Genomic DNA, 11,125 nt, shown 5'->3' with positions numbered 1-11,125 from the left:
GGTACGGAGTTTGAAATCTAATCTTGTTTTGCTTTAGTACTCGCTTTACTTCAGAGTATTCTTTACGCTTCTGCAGAACCATGGGGGGGGGTAATCTTAGTCGAGATATATTAATTTATCGTCATAAAACACTCTCTTCTTACCCCTAGCCCTTTGTAGAATCTGCGCCTTGGTGCTGTACTGCAGGAATTTTATTATTATTGAGCGTGGCTTTCTATCCTGGGTAGGTTTTGGGACTAACACACGGTGGGCTCATTCCACTTCCAGCTCCATAACCAAGGGAAGATCCAGCGCGTCCCGCAGTAACTTTTCGACAAATTTCGTCATAAACGAGCCCTCTGCTCCTTCGGGAACGTTGTAGATTCTGATATTTCCCCCGCCGTGATCTTCCCTCCAGGTCAAGCAGTTTACCTTCTTGGTGATGTATTATTTTTATTGTCTTGCTCAGTATCCACTCCACGTTTTGAACGCGATCTTCCACCTTCTCAATGCGAATCTCTGCCACCGCTATTTTTTGATTAACGCTGGGGAACTCTGCCTTAATATCACGGAGCTGCTGCTTTATATCTTTCTGGACCTCCATTATTTCTTTCAGGATTTCGAAGCTGTTCGCCACTTTGCCTGAACGAGGCCCAGCAGCCGCCTCGCTAGCATGCAGTCGGGTCGTAGAGACGCTCGCTGCACTCCTCTCGGACGCAGGCTCCGCAGTGTCGCTTTTTTTATTTCCATTTCTTCTCCCCATTCTTGCCCCCCTTTTCAGTTCAAGTATTTTTTGAAAAATATTATATTTGATGGGTTATTGGGGCATAATACGTGCTTTTCCGGAGGAGCTTGTGACTTAAGCTGCCATTCTCGATGATGACATCACCGGACTCTCGCCTCTGCTTCCACATTGGATGTTTTTTGTTTTTCTCAGTATTCTCTGTATAGTTGAGAGACTGTGTGTGCAAATCCCAGGAGGTCTGCAGCTTCTGAGATACTCAAACCACCCCATCTGGCACCAATAATCACTCCACAGTCAAACTCACTTAGAGCACATTTCTTCCGCATTCTGATGTTTGGTCTGGGAAAAGAAACAAGTGAACCTCTTGACCATGTCTGCATGCTTTTAAATACTGAGTTGCTGCCTTGCGATTGGCTGATCAAATATATACATTAATGAGCAGGTGTACTGGTGTACCTAATAAAGTGGCAGCTGAGCGTAATCTTCAGCGGCATTGGCAATGTAGTGAAATCAGATTTTTTTGGTATCGATAATTTGTTTATTATTGTCACGTGTGCCCAGATAGAGCAAAAGCTTGTCTTGTATACAGTTCATACGAATGAAATAATCATCGGGAATTGGGGGAGATTGCAAGTTGCAAGCAGAGGTCACGATTGGAGAGTAATAGCCAGTAAGGATCAATAATAAACTAACATTCAGAGGGCAGTTACAAACTCAGTGAGAAGAACGTGGGTAAAGCAGATGCAATATATAGACAATAGGTGCAGGAGTAGGCCATTCGGCCCTTTGAGCCAGCACCACCATTCAATGTGATCATGGCTGATCATCCACAATCCCCGTTCCTGCCCTCTCCACGTATCATTTGACTCCACTATCTTTAGGAACTCTATCTAACTCTTTCTTGAAAGCATCCAGAGAATTGGCCTCCACTGCCTTCTGAGGCAGAGCATTCCACAGATCCACAACTCTCTGGGTGAAAAAGTTTTTCCTCAACTCTGTTCTAAATGGCCTACCCCTTATTCTTAAACTGTGGCCTCTGGTTCTGGACTCCCCCAACATCAGGAATATGTTTCCTGCCTCTAGCGTGTCCAATCCCTTAATAATCTTATATGTTTCAATCAATAACCTTATATGTTTCAGTCATTATATATAGGGAAACTTGTCTGGGGGAGTCAGCAAGAGATGAGAACAAATTTGATAGTTGGTCTCTTTAGTAGCATGTATCAATAAACTGTTAACGTGAAAGGATTTCTCCAGCAGGTAGCCCATCATCCAGTTGGGAAACTGTCCAGAGGCTTCTCTATGCAAGATATCAATCTGTGGGGGAATTCTGCAGGGTTTATAATCCAAATATGCAAGGACTCTCGCGCCTGAACATTATTTAGTGTATAAACTAGCTAGCCTCCTTCCCCCTCCCGCCACCTTTTTATTCTGGCCTCTTTTCAGTCCTGAAGAAGTTTTTTGGCCTGAAACGTTGACCAAATTAAGGGTGTGAGTAACTGAGTTTATTAAACAGCATTTAAAGATAAACAAATTCAGAATCAGAATTGGGTTTAATACCATTGGCATATGTCGTGACACTTGTTTTGCAGAAGGACGTTTAGCAACGGAGGATCTGGAACTGTTTGAGATGGTCACTGCCAAAATGCCTGTCTGCTGATGCACCCAGTGACATTTGAACAGATAGATAGAAGTTCTCTCTTTAGTACATTTGGTTCGTTTGAACAGGTGATTTTATCAGAATTCCTACTTGACTAGTATTGACTATTTCTTCTTCCATGATTTTCTACCCACTTGCTCCTTCCATCCCCCAACTCTACATTTAACTTTTCCAGATCATTGGAGTCCAATTCCTTCACTTTATCATTTCAGAGGACCTGAGTGTAAGTGTCATTACAAAGAAGGCACATGCAAAACGCCGGAGGAACTCAGCAGGCCAGGCAGCATCTACGGGGGGAGAAAAGTACAGTCGATGTTTCGGGCCGGGATGTTTCGGCAAGACTGGAGGAAGAAAAGCTGAAGAGCAGATTTAAAAGGTTGTGGGGGTAGGGGAGAGGGGAACACAAGGGTTTCGGGCCCGAAACGTCGACTGCACTTTTTTCCATAGATGCTGCCTGGCCTGCGGAGTTCCTGCGGCATTTTTTGTGTGTTGCTCGGATTTCCAGCATCTGCGGGTTTTCTCCTGTTTGTGACGAAGAAGGTCACGGCAGCAGCTCTTCGGCCTGTCGTCTACAACTTTGACAATCCTTTATAGATGCACAGTGGAGAGAACGCTGACTGGTCGCATTCCAGACTGGTATGGGAACACCAGTGCCTGTGAGTGGAGAAGACTACAAAAAGTAGTCGTTCCAGCCAAGCCCAGTCCAATATGGGAAAAGGGATTTACTCGTGATGGATTGGGCCGTATCCACTACTTTTTGTAGGAGTTTCGGTACAAGGGCATTGGTGGTTTCAGTGTGATGCAGCCAGTCAATATACTCTCCACTACACGTCTGTAGAATTTGATCAGAGGTTTAGATGTCATGCTGAATCTTTGCAAACTGCTAAGGTGCTGTGGCACCAGTCAGTCAGATTTTCAATTTCTCTCCTGTATGCTGATTCATCAGCACCTTTGACTCAGCCGACAACTGTGGTTTCACCAGCAAACTTGAATATGGCTTTGGAGCTGTGCTTAGCTACATGCTTCTAACCGTAGAGCAGAGCAGAGGACTAAACACACGGCCTTGCAGTGCACCTGTCCTGATGGAGATCGTGGAGATGTTGTTGCCAATCCGAACCGACTGGCGTCTGCAAAATGAGGAAATCAAGATATTGAGGCCGAGGGCCAGGAGCAAATTGTTTAGTTTTGAGGGGATGATGGTATTGAATGCTGAGCTGTAGTCGATAAAGAGCGTCCGGATGTGTGCATCTTTGCTGGACCGATGTTCCAGGGCTGACTGAAGAGCCAATGAGATGGCATCTTCGGTGGAGTTATAGAGATACAGCGCAGAATAGGTCCTTCCAGCCCTTTTCTATGCCAGCCTAATCACCAGACAATTTACAGTGAGCAATTAACTTGCCCACCGGTACGTCCCTGGACTGTGGGAGGAAACTCATGAGGTTACGGGGACAACGCAAATCTCTTTACAGGCAACAGTGGGAATTGAATCTGGGTCGGGTCTGTGGTACTGTAAGTCATTGAGCTAATCATGATGGTACTGTGCCACCATCTTGTACGTGTACAACCTCTTAGATCCGATTCTATGCTGTTTGATGGATCTGCTTTGCACATCTTCAGACTTGCCCCCTCTTACTGCAGAGTTACCCCTTTTAGTACAGTATTCGGTATTTCTGCCCTGGGGTAAAGAGACTCAGACCATCTATACTATTTATTCCTCTCTTAATTTCATATACTTCTGTCGGGTCTTCCACCCATCAGTCCTGAGCATTCCAGAGAAGACATTCCGAGTTTGTCCCGTCTCTCCGTATAGCTGTTATGTTTGACGACATATTCCGGTGATGGTAAACCTGGTCCTAACATTTCATCCAACTTGCCATTCCCAAAGCCACAAAAGATTTACTCGTGGAGTAAGTAGTAGTTAAGAGTTGTTTTCTTTTGTAAATTTATGGCACTTTTTATAATAATGTGCTGCAAATACTTTTTTTGTTTAAACTCGAATGTTGCCAATGTTTAAACAAATCTCAGGCTGCTTTTGTTGTATCAGGGTAGTTTTGCACCTACAGCTATCTTGATTCCTGCAGGTGTGGCTTTTTGAAAGATTCAAGCTACTGCTGTTACCCATGGTGATGTTTGCTGATCAGCCAATTTGATAAATGTACATTTATCTGTAAAAATTATCTTTTAGCTGCTCAAGTTAACTTACCAGAACTAAATTTTGAACTTAATTATTACTCCCTTTTATTTATCCGATACCCTTTTTCACCATCAGTGAGTTATGTTGCCATATTCAAAGTAGTTCATTGCAGTTCATCACTTTAATTAGGCTTTTGCCTTTGGCACACATCACGTTTGTTGTCATATTGTCTCCTGCTGTCCAGGCTGCCTCACTGAGGCCACTGATACGAGGGGTCTGCAAGTTCATTCCAATGCAGATTTTTCCCCAAGGTCCGGTAACTAGTTTGGATATTGATTCAGAGCTGTCCTTGCCGGACAAAATACCTTCATGTCTGGGGATCTTGGTCTTTGTACTTTATTTCTATCTAATCTTTTATTTTGTTTGCTTTCACCAGGCACCACTAACCAAAGAAGAAAGTATACAAGGATTACTCAGGGTGTTTTCGAATCTGTCAGACAAAGACAATGGATCGTTTATAGACTGGAGAGGTGAACGTGTACCTTGGTGAAGACTAACTTGCACGAATTAACATGAAATCAAAGTGGAATTTATTACCACTGATTTTTGAATTTGTAAGTTTAATATTGCATATTGGAAGTAATGAACAGTATACTAGATGTACTTAACACTTTAATAAATATAAATTCTTAATAAAGTTATCACAATTTAACTGAATTATGTGTATTGAATTTCTTGCACTTCATTTGAATATACACCCAGTGGCCACATTATTAGGTAGCTCCTGTACCTAATAAAGTGGCCACTGAGTATACCATCATGGTCTTCTGCTGCTACAGCCCATCCACTTCAAGGTTTGATGTGTTGTGCCTTCAGAGATGCTCTTCTGCACGTCACTTGTATCACGTCATTATTAGCTACTGTTGCCTTCCTGTCAGCTTAAGCCAGTCTGGCTATTCTCCCCTGACCTCTCTGTTCCAGCTGCTACCATCCGGGAAACAGTACCGCAGCATTAAAGTCAGGAACAACAGGTTCTGGGACAGCTTCTTCCACCAGGTCAACAGACTGATTAATTCATGCTGATACAATTGTATTTCTATGCTGTATTGTTATACATACATTTATTACAAATTACTATAAATTGCACATACAGATGGAAATGTAAAGATTTTTACTCATGTATATGAAGGATATTAGAAATAAAGTCAAATATTCAATTCATTGACAAGGCGTTTTTGCCCATGGAAATGCCTCTCATTGGATGTTTTTTGTAATTTATCTTTTTATTGAAGTTCATCATCAAACAAACATTTCCACAAGATGTATTTCAGAAGTTGTACATATCTATCATATAATCATATATATCACAAATCTCCACAAAGTATTTATCTGAGGTATACACATAGAAAAGAGTGGAAAGAAAAAACAAGCAAAAGGAAAGGACTATGTACAAGTAGGGAGTGATCTTTTTTTTTACAACAGATTCATTGATTTGTGAGAATAAAATCAGGCCTATGAGGCATTATGTAGTTAAACCATTTTTCCCAGTATGAATCAAATTGTTCCAAATTAGATAAAATTCTCTTACATTTGATTGGATTTAATAGCCCATTGACATTAGAAGAAATGAATTTTACCTTGTCCTTATCCATCTGTATTTATCTGTCAATGCACCATTGAAATTAGAATAAAACTTGATCGATCTACTCCCTGAACAAATAAGAACCAAGAAATGCAAATAACATCAAAAATGGCAATGAACGTGTGATTCCAGGGCTGTGGTCTCTAGTAGATGACCCTGCGTTGAGCTAGAGGAAATGTCTAGCTGTGGGGGATAACCCCTCCTACTTGTGAGTTGAGGGCCCCCAATGCAGTATTCATAAAAGTCAGTGAACAAATCCATTACACAGAAAAGATTTCCCTGTGTACTCCTATATATATACATACACACACATATACATATACCCACACATATATATACACACACATACATACATACATACACACACACACACACACACATTACATACACATATATATTCTCATTTTGGTGGGGAAAAAGGAGTAAGTGAGAGAATAAAGAATAACAACTGTTACGAATGTGCCACAACTCTGAGGGGCCAAAGGGTACAAAGTCGCCCCCTCCTTCTTGAGAATCACAAGATCGCTATTAATTCGGGTCTGGGACCCAGGAAATGAGAGAGAATCTTCAAGGTTTTAGAATGTGTCCTGGCCCCTCAGCAAGACAAAGCCACGGATAACGGCCATTGTCTCTTGGAGACGGAATTGTGTATTGAGTATTGTACTATTCATTGAAGCCCCTCAGGGGACGACCAGAGTGGGCTGGTTGAGGGATTGCATCATCCCAACCTGATTGACATCTGAGACCCTGTGAGTAAGGATAAAAGAGGGTCTGGGGAACAACCCCTTCAGACACACCAGGAGAAACGTATGAGACCGGTGGGGACTTGTGTGTGTGTGTCTATCCTTGCCTGGATGACAAGTCCTCCACGGAACGGCCTCGCTAAAGGACGAATACGGATCAAGATCAGATCAAGGAAAGCCGGCAAGTTTCTTTTCTCAAAATCTCTCTCTCTCCAACAATTGCAAACCCAGCGGTCCCCAAAGGCTGAAGCCTGCATGAACTGAGTGACTTTTATATTTCCATCGGACAATACATTATCCCCCTAGACAACGATAGAGCTTATTTCTCATTGATTATTATTATACCCGTACTTTCAGATTTAGTATTGACGACGTATATTATCTGTATGTTTGCATTGATATTATTTTTGTGTCTTTTTACTAATAAATATTGTTAAAAATAGTATCATCAGACTTCAACGGACCTCTCCATCTTTGCTGGTAAGTGACCCAGTTACGGGGTTCGTAACACAGCTAAGTAATATAAAATCCACATTATAATAAATATTTCTCGAGATAGGTATATCACCGTGTACTTCTGCTTCCATTTAGCTTCTCAACATTTTTAAAGTTAGCCAAACCTTATGGCTCTTCTGAAGGGGGTGAGGACTGTCTTTGGGAAACTCCCGGTCTCTTCCTGATATATTTCTCTCGGCCTCCTCCCGTCTCCTGCCTTCTCGATTCTCGCACTATTTCCCAAGCGGAGCGGGATAATTCCTCAGTCAGGCTTTCCCTCGTTTTGGTGACACTAACGGGCAACCCTCTTGTCTTCATGTCTGTAGTCGCCTCTTCCACCGTCTGGTACAACCACGTCCCATTGTCATAAAACACTCGAAGTATAGCAGGGTACGGAGTTTGAAATCTAATCTTGTTTTGCTTTAGTACTCGCTTTACTTCAGAGTATTCTTTACGCTTCTGCAGAACCATGGGGGGGGGGGGGTAATCTTAGTCGAGATATATTAATTTATCGTCATAAAACACTCTCTTCTTACCCCTGGCCCTTTGTAGAATCTGCGCCTTGGTGCTGTACTGCAGGAATTTTATTATTATTGAGCGTGGCTTTCTATCCTGGGTAGGTTTCGGAACGAACGTGCGGTGGGCTCTCTCAACTTCCAGCTCCATAACCGAGGGAAGATCCAGCGCGTCCCGCAGTAACTTTTCGACAAATTCCGTCATAAACGAGCCCTCTGCTCCTTCGGGAACGTTGTAGATTCTGATATTTCCCCCGCCGTGATCTTCCCTCCAGGTCAAGCAGTTTACCTTCTTGGTGATGTATTATTTTTATTGTCTTGCTCAGTATCCACTCCACGTTTTGAACGCGATCTTCCACCTTCTCAATGCGAGTCTCTGCCACCGCTATTTTTTGATTAACGCTGGCGAGCTCTGCCTTAATATCACGGAGCTGCTGCTTTATATCTTTCTGGACCTCCATTATTTCTTTCAGGATTTCGAAGCTGTTCGCCACTTTGCCTGAACGAGGCCCAGCAGCCGCCTCGCTAGCATGCAGTCGGGTCGTAGAGACGCTCGCTGCGCTCCTCTCGGACGCAGGCTCCGCAGTGTCGCTTTTTTTATTTCCATTTCTTCTCCCCATTCTTGCCCCCCTTTTCAGTTCAAGTATTTTTTGAAAAATATTATATTTGATGGGTTATTGGGGCTTAATACGTGCTTTTCCGGAGGAGCTTGTGACTTAAGCTGCCATTCTCGATGATGACATCACCGGACTCTCGCCTCTGCTTCCACATTGGATGTTTTTTGTTTTTCTCAGTATTCTCTGTATAGTTGAGAGACTGTGTGTGCAAATCCCAGGAGGTCTGCAGCTTCTGAGATACTCAAACCACCCCATCTGGCACCAATAATCACTCCACAGTCAAACTCACTTAGAGCACATTTCTTCCGCATTCTGATGTTTGGTCTGGGAAAAAAAACAACTGAACCTCTTGACCATGACTGCATGCTTTTAAACACTGAGTTGCTGCCTCACGATTGGCTGATCAAATATATACATTAATGAGCAGGTGTACTGGTGTACCTAATAAAGTGGCAGCTGAGCGTAATCTTCAGCGGCATTGGCAATGTAGTGAAATCAGATTTTTTTGGTATCGATAATTTGTTTATTATTGTCACGTGTGCCCAGATAGAGCAAAAGCTTGTCTTGTATACAGTTCATACGAATGAAATGATCATCGGGAATTGGGGGAGATTGCAAGTTGAAGCAGAGGTCACGATTGGAGAGTAATAGCCAGTAAGGATCAATAATAAACTAACATTCAGAGGGCAGTTACAAACTCAGTGAGAAGAACGTGGGTAAAGCAGATGCAATATATAGACAATAGGTGCAGGAGTAGACCATTCCGCACTTCGAGCCAGCACCACCATTCAATGTGATCATGGCTGATCATCCACAATCCCCGTTCCTGCCCTCTCAACGTATCATTTGACTCCACTATCTTTAGGAACTCTATCTAACTCTTTCTTGAAAGCATCCAGAGAATTGGCCTCCACTGCCTTCTGAGGCAGAGCATTCCACAGATCCACAACTCTTTGGGTGAAAAAGTTTTTCCTCAACTCTGTTCTAAATGGCCTACCCCTTATTCTTAAACTGTGGCCTCTGGTTCTGGACTCCCCCAACATCAGGAATATGTTTCCTGCCTCTAGCGTGTCCAATCCCTTAATAATCTTATACGTTTCAATCAATAACCTTATATGTTTCAGTCATTATATATAGGGAAACTTGTCTGGGGGAGTCAGCAAGAGATGAGAACAAATTTGATAGTTGGTCTCTTTAGTAGCATGTATCAATAAACTGTTAATGTGAAAGGATTTCTCCAGCAGGTAGCCCATCATCCAGTTGGGAAACTGTCCAGAGGCTGCTCTATGCAAGATATCAATCTGTGGGGGAATTCTGCAGGGTTTATAATCCAAATATGCAAGGACTCTCGCGCCTGAACATTATTTAGTGTATAAACTAGCGAGCCTCCTTCCCCCTCCCGCCACCTTTTTATTCTGGCCTCTTTTCAGTCCTGAAGAAGTTTTTTGGCCTGAAACGTTGACCAAATTAAGGGTGTGAGTAACTGAGTTTATTAAACAGCATTTAAAGATAAACAAATTCAGAATCAGAATTGGGTTTAATACCATTGGCATATGTCGTGACACTTGTTTTGCAGAAGGACGTTTAGCAACGGAGGATCTGGAACTGTTTGAGATGGTCACTGCCAAAATGCCTGTCTGCTGATGCACCCAGTGACATTTGAACAGATAGATAGAAGTTCTCTCTTTAGTACATTTGGTTCGTTTGAACAGGTGATTTTATCAGAATTCCTACTTGACTAGTATTGACTATTTCTTCTTCCATGATTTTCTACCCACTTGCTCCTTCCATCCCCCAACTCTACATTTAACTTTTCCAGATCATTGGAGTCCAATTCCTTCACTTTATTATTTCAGAGGCCCTGAGTGTAAGTGTCATTACAAAGAAGGCACATGCAAAACACCGGAGGAACTCAGCAGGCCAGGCAGCATCTACGGGGGGAGAAAAGTACAGTCGATGTTTCGGGCCGGGACGTTTCGGCAAGACTGGAGGAAGAAAAGCTGAAGAGCAGAGTTAAAAGGTGGTGGGGGTAGGGGAGAGGGGAACACAAGGGTTTCGGGCCCGAAACGTCGACTGCACTTTTTTCCGTAGATGCTGCCTGGCCTGCGGAGTTCCTGCGGCATTTTTTGTGTGTTGCTCGGATTTCCAGCATCTGCAGTTTTTCTCCTGTTTTGACGAAGAAGGTCACGGCAGCAGCTCTTCGGCCTGTCGTCTACAACTTTGACAATCCTTTATAGATGCACAGTGGAGAGAATGCTGACTGGTCGCATTCCAGACTGGTATGGGAACACCAATGCCTGTGAGTGGAGAAGGCTTCAAAAAGTAGTTGTTCCAGCCAAGCCCAGTCCAATATGGGAAAAGGGATTTACTCGTGATGGACTGGGCCGTATCCACTACTTTTGTAGGAGTTTCGGTACAAGGGCATTGGTGGTTTCAGTGTGATGCAGCCAGTCAATATACTCTCCACTACACGTCTGTAGAAGTTGATCAGAGGTTTAGATGTCATGCTGAATCTTTGCAAACTGCTAAGGAGCTGTAGCACCAGTCAGTCAGATTTTCAATTTCTCTCCTGTATGCTGATTCATCAGCACCTTT

General features: G+C 43.0%; 2 long non-coding RNA genes across 4 annotated transcripts in view; both read left to right on the top strand.

Moving 5' to 3' along the window:
• Positions 1-275: 275 nt before the first annotated feature.
• Positions 276-5,235, top strand: LOC140738357 (uncharacterized). The gene is made up of 3 exons (XR_012101358.1): positions 276-397; positions 2,317-2,452; positions 4,955-5,235. It is a non-coding gene; the product is annotated as an uncharacterized lncRNA (long non-coding RNA).
• Positions 5,236-7,592: 2,357 nt separating this feature from the next.
• The window catches only part of LOC140738356 (uncharacterized), a 5,427-nt gene continuing 1,894 nt past the window's right edge, over positions 7,593-11,125 (top strand). The window contains exons 1-2 of one of the 3 annotated variants that reach the window (XR_012101356.1): positions 7,593-7,788; positions 8,019-8,188. This is a non-coding gene — a long non-coding RNA (uncharacterized lncRNA). Of the gene's footprint in view, positions 7,789-7,880; positions 8,210-10,106; positions 10,243-11,125 lie in introns of those variants that run through there. The other 2 variants (XR_012101357.1, XR_012101355.1) reach the window with 2 other exon arrangements.

The sequence above is a fragment of the Hemitrygon akajei genome, chromosome 14 (assembly GCF_048418815.1).
Source record: "Hemitrygon akajei chromosome 14, sHemAka1.3, whole genome shotgun sequence".
NCBI lineage: Eukaryota > Metazoa > Chordata > Chondrichthyes > Myliobatiformes > Dasyatidae > Hemitrygon > Hemitrygon akajei.
This window is presented reverse-complemented; position numbering and strand designations above follow the sequence as displayed.